Source organism: Scyliorhinus torazame, chromosome 5, assembly GCF_047496885.1.
Source record: "Scyliorhinus torazame isolate Kashiwa2021f chromosome 5, sScyTor2.1, whole genome shotgun sequence".
NCBI classification, from domain to species: domain Eukaryota; kingdom Metazoa; phylum Chordata; class Chondrichthyes; order Carcharhiniformes; family Scyliorhinidae; genus Scyliorhinus; species Scyliorhinus torazame.
In genome coordinates, this window is record NC_092711.1 from 289,679,559 (window position 1) to 289,692,000 (window position 12,442).

General features: G+C 46.6%; 1 protein-coding gene across 6 annotated transcripts in view; it reads right to left on the reverse strand.

The window, feature by feature from the left end:
* The window catches only part of LOC140421196 (serine/threonine-protein kinase PAK 3), a 313,927-nt gene that overhangs the window by 190,465 nt on the left and 111,020 nt on the right, over window positions 1-12,442 (reverse strand). For 5 of the 6 annotated variants that reach the window (XM_072505715.1, XM_072505708.1, XM_072505711.1 and 2 more), the window contains exon 2: window positions 10,561-10,631. The exons of the other annotated variant lie outside the window; for it this stretch is intronic. The gene's annotated coding sequence lies outside the window, so the exon portion shown is untranslated. The remainder of the gene's footprint in view (window positions 1-10,560; window positions 10,632-12,442) is intronic. 6 annotated transcript variants of the gene reach the window in all.

Below are 12,442 nucleotides of genomic sequence, written 5' to 3' on the forward strand. Positions count from 1 at the left end.
GGTGGAGAAGGGGTATGAAGGGCAGGTAGATAAGAGCTGCTGGGTGGTTGGAAAGGGTGGTAGTCCAGGAAGGGGGATGCTGTACGAGGTGGGGGGCCTGAAGAAGTGGGGCCCTCAGGGACCCCATAGTGGGGTGTCTTCACTTGGGGGGTGTTGGTTAAGACGAGACAGAACGGCACACATGGGGGCCTCCAAAGGGATCGGAGGCCCGCAGCTGCATGCCCTTTGGGCAGGGTGGTGCCCTGGCACTGTTGGTGCCACCGGGATACCGTGGTACTGCCAGCCTGGCACCATGGCAGTGCCACCTGGGTGCCAACCTGGCACCTCCAAGTGCCAAGCTGGCATTTTCTGCCTGCGCAATTGGGCCAGGGTTGCCCAGTGTGGGTGTTGGGGGGGGGGGGGGGGGGAACACTCGCATATTGTGTTCGGGCTGAGGGGGTTGGGGGCCTCAGAGATCAGGACACCTTTTTAAAATGTGCTATGTGCACATTCCCCGTTCAGGCGCCTTATTCAGAACGGGTATGTTGAATAAGCATGTGTTTCATAAGAACATGCGAACATAAGAACTAGGAGCAGGAGTAGGCCATCTGGCCCCTCGAGCCTGCTCCGCCATTCAATGAGATCATGGCTGATCTTTTGTGGACTCAGCTCCACTTTCCGGCCCGAACACCATAACCCTTAATCCCTTTATTCTTCAAAAAACTATCTATCTTTATCTTAAATACATTTAATGAAGGAGCCTCTACTGCTTCACTGGGCAAGGAATTCCATAGATTCACAACCCTTTGGGTGAAGAAGTTCCTCCTAAACTCAGTCCTAAATCTACTTCCCCTTATTTTGAGGCTATGCCCCCTAGTTCTGCTTTCACCCGCCAGTGGAAACAACCTGCCCGCATCTATCCTATCTATTCCCTTCATAATTTTCCCTTCTGCACTTCAAGTGCAGAGAAACACGCGGCTAAATGCGCTTGCTTGGGGACTTTGTTCCCTTTTGGGAAAGTTGTGCCCCAATGTGGCCTAAACTAGTGAGAAACTCTCCAGGGCCCAAAAAAGTGACTAAGTGTGGTTAGACAGCAGTGGGAAACCTGCCAACAGAGCCGGTGGGAAACTCCAGCCAAACCTGAAATGACACTTTGGAACGTTTCCATTAGATCGCGCCCATTAGCACCAGCACAAGCAGAAGTAAGTAAAAGTAAAGTCACCATAGTCCTGGATGACCATAGGCTGCTTTTCACTTTGAGGGGGAGGGCTGACTGATGGCGATTTAACCTGAGGATCACCACACCTCAGGCGAGAGGCATGGTTGAGAAGGCGGAGGGCCAAACAATCTCATTCTGTGCTGTAATTTCTAATATTCTCATTAAATGAACATTGTGCTGATGAAAGGCTGTTCCTATAGCTATGGCTTCCCTTTCAGTCATCAGCCCTTTGCATTTCCTGGTCTTTTGTTCCTTTTTCTAAGACGGGATGTGATTGTGTTACCTGGAAAAGACCAGTCATTTTTGCACTCTAAAATGACATCAAAATTGCCCCAATCGGTTCGACACCAGAAAACCTGAGGGCTTCTCTGACACCAGCAACAACTGGCATTTCTAGACCCCCTTAACATAGGAACACCAAAGCAATTTACAGAGATGGAATAAAAGTAATGGGTATGGAGCCAAATACTTTGACCAAATGTTTGGGCAAAGAAGTGCCGGGATTCTCCAAAATCCCGGGCAAGTGTTGACGCTGGCGTAAACACCGGAGTGGTGGATGCCGGCATCAACGGGCCTCCTGGCCCAACAATTCACCGGTTTTTAGGGGGTTAGCACGGCGCCGGAGTGCTGGGCACCACTCAGGCGCTGAAAGTCGACCCTGCACGGCCTGCGCGGTTCCGCGCATGCACGTGGTTTCCGTCTCGAGGACCTAACAGCGGGCCCGCGCGGAAGGAGGTAGGCCCCCTCCAGATCGCGGCCGCCCGCCGTTCGGAAGCCCTCGATCGCAGGCCTGGACCCCCTGGAGGCCCCACCCAGAGTCAGATCCCCCTGAGCTCCCGGGTGGTACCAGGTTTGAATCACGCTGGCGGGACTCGGCGGGAGTTCGGCCCATCACCCACGGACAATCGCCGCGGGGGCCTATTTCAGCGGGACTGACCGGCGCCACGACCCGGTGTCGGAACTGCGTGGCGGAAATTTCCCGCACCCCCGGCGATTCCCGGACCCGTCGCGGACTCGGAGAATCCCGGCCATGACTTTATGAAGTAGGGGAGCTCATGGAAGGAATACCAGAGCGAGGGTAGTTGAAGGCCCATCTACCAATGATGGATCAAAGGAAAAGACATTGCAGGAGGACAGAGTTGACGGATATGTCCAAGGCTAAAAAGGGATTTATAAACAGGAATGAGAACTTCAATCTCCATGAACTGAGATCAACATGTAGATCAACAATGAATTGTGTGAATTGAGGTGGGATAAGAGGGTGGACTGCAATGTCTTAGATGATGTGACATTTATGTCAGGTGGGAAGCCAGCTAAGAATGTATTGGAATAGTACTTCTGGGGGTGACAAACGTCAAGATTTCAAGCAGCAGGCAGGCTGAAGTAGGGGGAAGGAGCGGTCAATATTTCAGGAGGTGCACGTCAGTGGTCTTTGTGACAGAGAGTGTGTGGGTTGAAACTGGAAAGTCAAAAGGACAAGAAGATCGTAAACTGTTTGGTTCTGCCAATCACAACACCCTGGGCTAGTGCATAGTTAATTCCTGCCCCACTTGACTCGGAGTCACAACATAGTCAAAATTAGAGGTCCTTAGTTGAGCCCAGTAAACTAGTCCCCAGGTTTGTAACTTTAACACAAAGTTGTCTACCTTCTCTGCAGAGTCAGGATCATTTCAGGTTTACAGCAAAGGTCTGCTGGGCACCCACTGGTTTTAGAACAATAAAGCAGTTCTTTCACTTCAGCAAGCAAAAGAGAGAGGGAGAGAGAGAGTGTTCCTTTTCCTCCCAAGGCCTAAACATTTCAGCTAAGTTCTCTCAGAAAGCATCACGCAGGAACCAAGCACTGATTGGGGTCAGGAAGAACACTGTCCCTGGCCAATCCACTGGTTGCCAGTTCACCATTTGAACCGAGTCCCTCCAAAGCTGGTTCCTAGGATTCACTCAGAGGCAAGAGTTTGTTTTTCCTCTCCAAAATACAAAACTAGGAACATACTGTCCTCGCAAGCAGGCTGTTTCAACTTAGTCTTCTGTTTGAAGGCACATTCCGATTATGGGTCCGCGGTACAAAACTAATTTAAAAAAAGAAATGGGAACAAAGGAAATAAACAGGATGGACTCTTACATACCTCCCCGCTTGGAGGGATGAAATGTAATTGCAAGGAAATTTCATCACAAGGTATATGTCACAAAACACACATCCATTCATCTTCCCTTTCCCACTACCTAAATTCCCCCAATTCTTATATCTGCCACTTATCAGCACTTAAACTTGTGATAATCCATTTGCAATGATATTGTCCTTTCCAGGAATATGCACAATTTTTACATTGAAAGGTTGCAACAATAAACTCCAATGGATCAATCTTGTGTTCTGAGTTTTACATTTTAAATTTTTACTTCAAAATGCTGAAGGGCCCGTAGTAATGCTAAGGCTTCCTTCTCAATGTTGGAGTACTTTCTTTGGTCCAGACTTAGTTTCTTTGAAAAGTATCCCACCACCCTCTCTATTCCTGTCTCGCCATCCTGTAGTAACACCGTCCCCATCCCCAGGTCGCTGGAATTCGTGGTCATTGTAATGGGTTTGGAAAATTCAGGAACGACAAACACTGGTTCACTTACCAATGTGACCCTCAATTTCTCAAAAGCTATTTTGCATTCTGCGGACCATACCATTTTTGCTTGTTTTCGCAACACATTAGTTAAAGGTACTGCAATGTTACTATAGTTAGGTACAAACTTTCGATAGAACCCGAACACGCCTATGAACCTCAATCTCCCATTTTGTTTTGGGAATGGGGAAATCTAGTAACGCCCTTACCTTGGTTGTACTGGGTATCACTCATGCCTGACCCACTACGTGCCCTAGGTAGATCACTTTTGCTTTGGCAACCTCGCTTTTGGTCAAATTGATGACTAAATTGGCCAACTGTAATTGTTTAAAAAACTCCTCCAATTGCCCTACATGCTCCTTATATGTGTCCCTGTAAACTACACCTCGTCCGAATAGACCATGCAGATGGGCACCCTAGCCACTACTTGATATATCAGTTGTTGAAATGTAGCTGGTACGTGTTTAAATCCAAACAGCATCAATTTACATTGATACAATCCTCTTGGAGTTACATTGGAGTCACAAAGGTAGATGTCTCTTTAGTCCTGGGCATTAAAGGAACCTGCCAATACCCCTTTGACAAATTGATTTTCGAAAGGCATGGGGCACTGCCTATCCTAACAATATAGTCCTCCAGCCTAGGAATCAGATACAAATCCACTTTGAATCTAGCACTGACCTTCCGGTAGTCTGTACAGAACAGGGATGTCCCATCCGGCTTAGGTACTAACACGACCAGCGAATTCCAGCGACTCTTATTCAGCTCAATGAAATGATTCTCCAACATGTATTGGATTTCTGCTTCTATCTGAGTTAGTTTCTGTGGGTTCAGTCAATATGGATGCTGCTTTATTGGGTTGGAGTCACCTACTTCTACATTATGTTCAGTAAATGTAATGCCCCCTCGTATGTCCCTACAGATCTTCTTTTGCTTTTTCAGTAGCCTTATGAGATCTTTTTGTTGCTCTTCTAAGTATGCAAACTCAGTATCTAACTGTTCTAGTATGACTGTATTCGATAGCCGTGCTACAGGAGAGTCGCTCTGTGAACTGTCGACCTCTTCCCTGACCTCACTCTTACTATCTCTGTCCTCTTTCACTACATCTACCTCCTGACAAACTGGTTGCTTCCTATTTTCTTCCCTATGATAATATTTCTTCGACATATTTACGTGGCGTAATCACTCCTTCTTCCTCTGGTCTGGAGTATCTTTGGGTAAGTCACCTTACTCACCCTTCTAATTAGCTTGTAGGGGCCGCTGAAATTTGACTTCAAAGGTTCGCCCTGCAAAGGAAACAATACCAGTACCTAATCTCCAGCTTTGCAGGTTTGGGACCTGGCATGTTTGTATGCCGACATTTTCAAACGGTGGGAAACTCATTTCACTTCCAAGGGGGGAGGCCTGATGGAATAAAATCTTCATCAGACACTTAACTGGCCACTATCGGGCCTTCCCCAGGAATTTGAACCCCAAAGTTGGAAATCCTGCCCACTGCGCGCAGCTGGCCAGAGACGGGCAGGTTTCCATTGATCGTGGCCTCATCGGGAGTGGTGGCTGCTTGCTGCGGATAGTACACCAGAGTCTGCACCAGGGATCATTGATTGTGGGGAGGAGGTCACAAGAGAGGGTGCAGTGGAGTTGCATCACTCCATTTTGTTGGACTGAGAGATAAATTGGCGTCAATAGCTCAATAATGAGCTATTGACATCCCACCACCAGTGGGCGCGTTTCTGATTTGGACCTCTTCCAGCCTCAGATGCAATTGCGAGAGGTTTTCCCAGCATAGAGAGACTGATATTGGCCTCTTCCGTGATTAATGGGGCCTGGCCACAATAGGCAACATTAAATCCAGATTGCAGACCTTGAGAAAATTGGAGATCCAAAGTTTAGAAAATTTTGAAATATGGTTCAGGAGGAGGATTGGAGAGAAAACTAGAGCAATTAAGAAGTTCTCAGGATGGTGAAGGAGTAGGATTGTCAGTGAATATCATGAAGGGTAAAAAGGTTGGATTGGCCATATTCTAAGGCATGAGAACTTACTGTAAGGGGTGCTTGAAAGAAGATTAGAGGGCTGTAGACCAAGAGTGAGAAAAAGAATGATTGGAAATGAGAGGCTCCTGCAAGCAGCTGAAGAGGAAAGGCAGTCTCACGTTGTGGAGGGCGAAACCTCCACAGCTGCCGCTGTGGCCTGGTCGAGGGAGGAATGCCTCAAACAGATCCCTCAGTGCTGGCCCCCTTTGCTGCCAATGCTGCACGAGCCCTGTAGGCCGATGGGAAATTTTCCAATTGGCCTCTGAATAATTGGCGTCTTAATTAGTTTAAGCAGCCACTTACTCATTGGAGGCAGGTAGCAGTTCAGGCCCGAAGCCAGCCTTCCCCAAAGCGGCGGGGGGTGGCGGGCTAGTGCCAATAAACTGTCACGGAATCCAGTGGTGTGCCCCCATTCCCATATCGGAATAAAAATCCTGCCGTATATCTGCAATGACAGATTTAGTAGCTGTGCCCTATTCGACAATACGTTACATCATTTCAGTCTTCCGTGACTTTTAAACAAGTGACACTTGAATACTTCGAACCCAATGACACAATTCCTGAATCCAGAGAGTTTTAAAAGATTATGACTGATGCTTTTCCATTTTCCTCACCTGTTTCTTTTAACACCCAGGGTTGGAAAGCCACTACATCAGGTGCTCCATCGGGATTTAGCTATTATATGTCGTATTGTTTTCACTATTAGCATTTTGTTACTTATTATTTTGAATCAAATAAATTCCGCCCTTTGATTTTTTTAGATTCTGTTCTATCACTGATATTTTACCCTGTTTCTCTGTGAAAACAGATGTAAAGTACTTGTTTAATAAATCTGCCTTTATCCAGCTCTCAAATGATAATGTCAGCTGTGTCTGTTTTAATAGGCCCCACACCTCTCTTAACCACTCTCTTGTTCTTCATACATTTCCCAAAGCTTTTACCATTGGCCTTTATATCACTTGCAACATTTTGCATCATTCTTTGTGCTGCTTTTGATGCCTTGTTGCTGCTTTCTACATTCTCCCAGTCTGCTGCATCGGCACTTTTCTTGCCATATTGCTGGGCAAACAAAGGTAGTTTAAGGGATTTCTATTTGTCTTGGTAAACATTAAAAATAAGGTTTAGGTTTAAGTGGGTTTAATGCCATGTTTCTGTGCCTGGAAGGGTAAAAGCTATAGTTAGATTCATGCTGGGCAAAGGTGTTAGTATGAGTGGGGATTGGTAAAGTTCCAAATGTGTTTTTATTGCACTTAGAGAGGGCTACGGTGTGAAGAATAAATAAACCAGTGGCAACATAACATTTGAGACCTTATAAAGTGGAGAAGCTTTTAATTTTAGTTAGCTAATTAGATTGCAATTGAAGATAGGTAGCGAAAGAGAAGGAAGCTCTCATAGCTCTGCTAGAAGCAGTTGGTTTAGAAAGCTAGAGAGGAAATATCGCTCTCAGTTTGGCTAGAAGAAAAGTCATACACTGGAGTAATGGTTGAGAAAACAAGAGCAGAGATCTGAATACTAAAGAAAACTTGAGAAATGAGGCGAAGTTTTCAAGAAGTCTGAGGTTAAAGGCACAAGAGCAGAGAACTGTTCAGTAAAGACAGACAGAGCTGAGAAGAAGGCTGAGACATCAGAAAGATATCTGAAAGACATTCCCATACCAGCCTCCCTGAACAGGCGCCGGAATGTGGCGACTAGGGGCTTTTCACAGTAACTTCATTTGAAGCCTACTTGTGACAATAAGCGATTTTCATTTCATTTTCATTCATTTTTCATTTCATATCTGAAGTGATTTTCAAGATTGTGACATTTTACTCCAGCCTGTGGGCTTCACAGGGCCAGGGTCCCAGGTTCAATTCCAGCTTGGGTCACTGTCTGTGCGGAGTCTGCACCTTCTCCCCGTGTCTGCGTGGGTTCCTCCGGGTGCTCCGGTTTCCTCCCACAGTCCAAAGATGTGCAGGTTAGGTGGATTGGCCATGCCAAATTCCCCTTAGGTTAGATGGGGTTGCAAGGTTACGGGGATAGGGTGGAGATGTGGGGTTAAGTAGGGTGCTCTTTCCAAGAGCCGGTGCAGACTCAATGTGAGACATCCACAAACATTCATTTGGGATTCAGGGTGGAGAGTGTTTATGCCCATAGTCATCTTGCATGCTTAAAAGGGACTTTGTGTTAATAAGACCATTGTAGATTAAGATGTACTTTATAATCCGTGTTAATCCTAAAACCTGTGTGTAATTGTTAAACTAAGCAGGGGGTGGGGTGGGGGGAGTAAAGGCGCATTGCATGATAACCCAATTTCTTCATGAAGAATACATGCTGCTTCTTGTTAAAACTAATGAGCAGTCCTATGACTCTACTCCTCCATGTTTAATAAAATAAGTTACAGTCTTTTGAGCCAAGGTTCCATTCTCAAAACTTCTCATCCAGTTATAACATCAACTGGGATCGTAACATTGTGTAAACCACTTCCTTCATTAAACTGCATCTGACCTCATATGTTGAGCATGGTTGCTTGATTGCAGAAGTGGAACTTTAGGGGTGTGGATTGACCTTGCATTGTGCTAAATATTCTTGCATTATTAAAAATGATTTAACTATTAAAAGCTCAGCCTAGTTTAACATGTTCCGGTTACATCTCATTCCTCTGAAGTTAGCCATAAGTTTAAATCCTGGGTTTGAGTGTGCTATTTCACCCTTCTCAAACCTGTGAAGTTAAATTCTAACATGTTGCCTGGATTTATCTGACCGCTTGCTGGCGGCGTGGGATTTGCTGGTCCGGTCAGCAGCCCACGGGTTTCCCGGCAACGTGGGGTTTCAATGGGAAATCCAAAGGGGATCAGAGAATGCCACCACCAGCAAATGGTGCCACGCCTCCTGCTGCCGAGAAATAGGCGGCTGGGAGCCCAAAGAATCCTGCCCATTATGTTCATTGTTTGCAATATACTCTCTTAACTGCTGGTTTTTAATCAATTTTGGGGCCCAGATTTTCACTATAATGGTGCAGCTCTCCATCCATCGTGGCAAAAATCCTGGAAATGGGTGAAATTTCTAAATGCCTCCCCGAAATGTTGCATCTTCATAGGGGTGAGACTGGAGTTGGATGGTTTGCATATGCACGATTCACAGAGACAGCTGGCCACTTAAATCACCGACTGCCCCCTTGGAAGTGAGATTCAGGTCGGCCAAGAGTGTAAAACCCAGAGTGTGCAGATTAGAGCAGGTAAGAGAAGGTCTGACCTTAGTGGACTAATCTGAATAGCCCTTTGGCGAGGGCCCTGGGACGCCATGTGAACATGATTAGGCACCTTTTACACTCAAATTCATTGGAACTATCAAGCTGTCAAAGAAGAGTCCAGCTGTCAATTGACTGTCAGAGAAGTGTTCAAAGATACGAGGGGAGTTGACATGGAGGGTATAAATGCATGGATGGGGATATGGTTTAGCATGAGTTGACATAGGATGGTGAGGTGCTGGTATAGATGGGACATAGGGAGTGTGGTGGGGGAGTGAGGAGGAATTAAGGGTGAGGGCTGAGGTGAAGCTTTTTGTTTCATTATTTTTTATTTAAACACAGTACCCGAGAACAAAAGCCAACCTTCCACCCAGCCCATCTCTGCACCCAGAAGCCCCTGCACTCATTCCAGTGTTGCCCACCCAGATTTCTATTGTGCCAACATCCCCACCCTGTGACCAAATTTCTGACTAATGGGTGGACATTTTTAAAGATCGGGTTCACAGAGCCAGTAATTCTCCCGTCTCTGTGCACACAGTCCGGGGATGAAAGGCCTTGCTCTTTACTCATTACTAAATCTAGTCTGAATTAAACATTTTGGCTCCGATATTAACAGCGGGTAGGGGAAGAAATGGAAAAGGCCACAATCAAAGACCCCCTTGAGCACAGGGGCTCGCTGCCCCTGCTAATTCTAACAAAACAAGCTCACTCAAATATTGCTGCACTGCCTCCCACCTAACAGCTGATCAAATTTTCAGGAAGAAATACAACTGGAAGGAAGCCATGGCTGTGGAGCTGTGGGGACAAATTGCAAGGTCTCCGTATCAACTCCAGTCCGCTGTCGGGATTCTGTTGGGCTGGCTGGGGAAGAGGAGATGTTTGGCGAGGTTGGAGAAGTGTCCTGGTGGGGCATGGTCAACACTGGGAAGAGAGCTTTAGGGCAGTGGTCTGTGCTGTGCTGGGAGAGACTGAAGGTTTCCACGTAAAACCTGGGGAGCTGGTGCATGGGGTTCCCTGGTCCACCAGGGGTGCTAAAAGAGTAGATCTTCAGCACTTAGGGAGTCACAACCTTGCACCTTTGATCTGCTATCAAGCGGCCACCAGCTCTGTCTTCCCCTCATTTCCAGTCACATTTACGTCACAGCACAGATCTGTCGTCGCGATGTATCTTTGGAATCCAAATTGGGCTCCCACCTGCCAGTTGTAGCAGCCTCATTAAAGCCCTGGCTTCTGGATGTTAGAATTTAGACGGGTAGGGTCGTGTTTGGGTTGCGCGTTCCTGATTTTTAACCAACACCATTCAGTGGATTAAATTGAAGGCCAAAGTTTCAGAAAATTGCTCTGGACTCTGGAAACTCATTGACTTTATGTCTCGAGTACTTGTGCATTCCCCACTCTGTGAAAATTAAAATCTCCCCTTATCATGCTTTTTCCTTTGTTTGATCTCTGTACAATGCATCCTGCTACTGCGCTGTTGTCAGAGGGGCTCTACTTACCTGAGGCACGCATCCTTTGCTGCTTCTTAATTCTAATTGTGCAGAACTATATCCCAGCAAGTAGTCGACATCTTCAAGAGAGGAGGAAAGGGAAGAAAATTAACAAGGGAAACAGGGATACAGCCACTAACGGATCAGAAAAATAACACACATGAGATGATATTGAAATGGCAGTTCTACTGCTGAACAGATGCTTTGGGTAGAATTTTAATGATGGCGAGTGATCAGTGCTCGCATAACACACTACCACTGACTCTCCAAAGCCCACTGCCATTCAATGCTCACTTTAGGGTTGATTGGCAATGGATTGGACTCCCGACCGCCCTTGGAAGGAAGTCCCATCCACCCACCCTGGCACACGCTGCAGTGCCCAGAAGAGGTTCTGCAGTCTGAGAAGGAGAAACGTTTTTTTTCTTTGTTTCCCACTCTACTTGCCCCCAAACAGCCTAAAAATTGAGACTGGGTGGGAAAAAGCCCTTCAACTTAAGGACCTAAATAGGTGAACGGGTGGGTTTCCTGCCCAAGGCCATGCCTGCCCAAGCATTAAATTGCATCTGGGTTTGGACAGATGGAATCCCGCCCATTCAATTTTACGCTCCCCCAGCCTCAGACCCTGCCTGGGAGAGGGGGTCTGCCCTTGGCTTTAATTCTCATTGAAGACGCTAACAAGCAGGAAATGACAAAGGTAGAGAGGTCAAATGCGAAAGAAAGGGGGATATGATACAAACTAGCCAAAGTTAAAGAGATCAAAGCGCTCAGTCTAAATGTATGGCACCTAGAGATAATTCAACGGAACGGGGATGGCAACTATACAACATATAAAATTCAATAGCCAAGCCTGGCAGCACAAAGTAGAAAATTCACCCAGTCGTGTGGGGTTCAACCCAGGCCACTGAGGGAAGTAAAGGTTGAAATGGGGAGACGGTGGGGTACTGGTAACGTCATGGGGCTATTAATCCAGAGACATTGGATAGTGCTATGAGACATGGGTTCAAATTCCGCCATAGCAACTGGTGGAATTTAAATTCAGTTGAAAAATACAGAATTGAAAAGCTAGTCTCAGTAATGAAGAATCCATCTGGTTCACTGATATCCTTCTGGGAAGGAAATCTGCCAGCCTTACCTGGTATGGCCTACACACAACTCCAGAACCCACAGCATTGTGTGGTTGACTCTTTTGTTTTAAATAGTTTTATTCAAACAAGATTTTCCTTTTCATCAACAAAAAACAGCAAAGCCCAACCCCACACTATACCAAAAGTACCCAATCACCCAATCCTCCTCTCAACTCTCCCCTCATCCCCATATAGAAAGCACAACCTTAATAAAACAAAAAAGCCAAACCCTCTCGCCCCCCCCCCCACTAATAGTTGACTTTCATCAGTCCCCTGAAAAAGGAGATGAAAGATTGCCACCACGAGTAAAACTCTCCAACCCCCTCATGGTGTACTTGACCTTCTCAAGGTGCAAAAATTCCATTAGGTCTCCCAACCAAGCCGAGGCCTAAGTCGGTGCCGTGGACCTCTATCGAAGTAGAGCTCGCTTCCGGGCTATTAGCAAGGCAGAGGCTAGGACATCTGTCCTCGTCTGCAGCAGCGGTGAGTCAGTCCGAACTCCAAAAATGGCCACCAAAGGGCACGGCTCCAACTGAACACCCAAAATTCCTGACATTGTATCAAGAAAGGAGGCCCAGGGACTTCCGGGTGCGGCGATGACCAGCTAGGTCGCACGTTTCGGCAGCTCCCGGTGGAACGGACTTTTGGGCTCTTGATAGGAGGCCCAACGGCAATTCTAACGGCAAAAAACACTGTGCTGGAATCCAGAAGGGAATCCCCCCTGGACACGGATGGAAAAAAGAGAGGAAAGTGGCCGGATTGCGGTG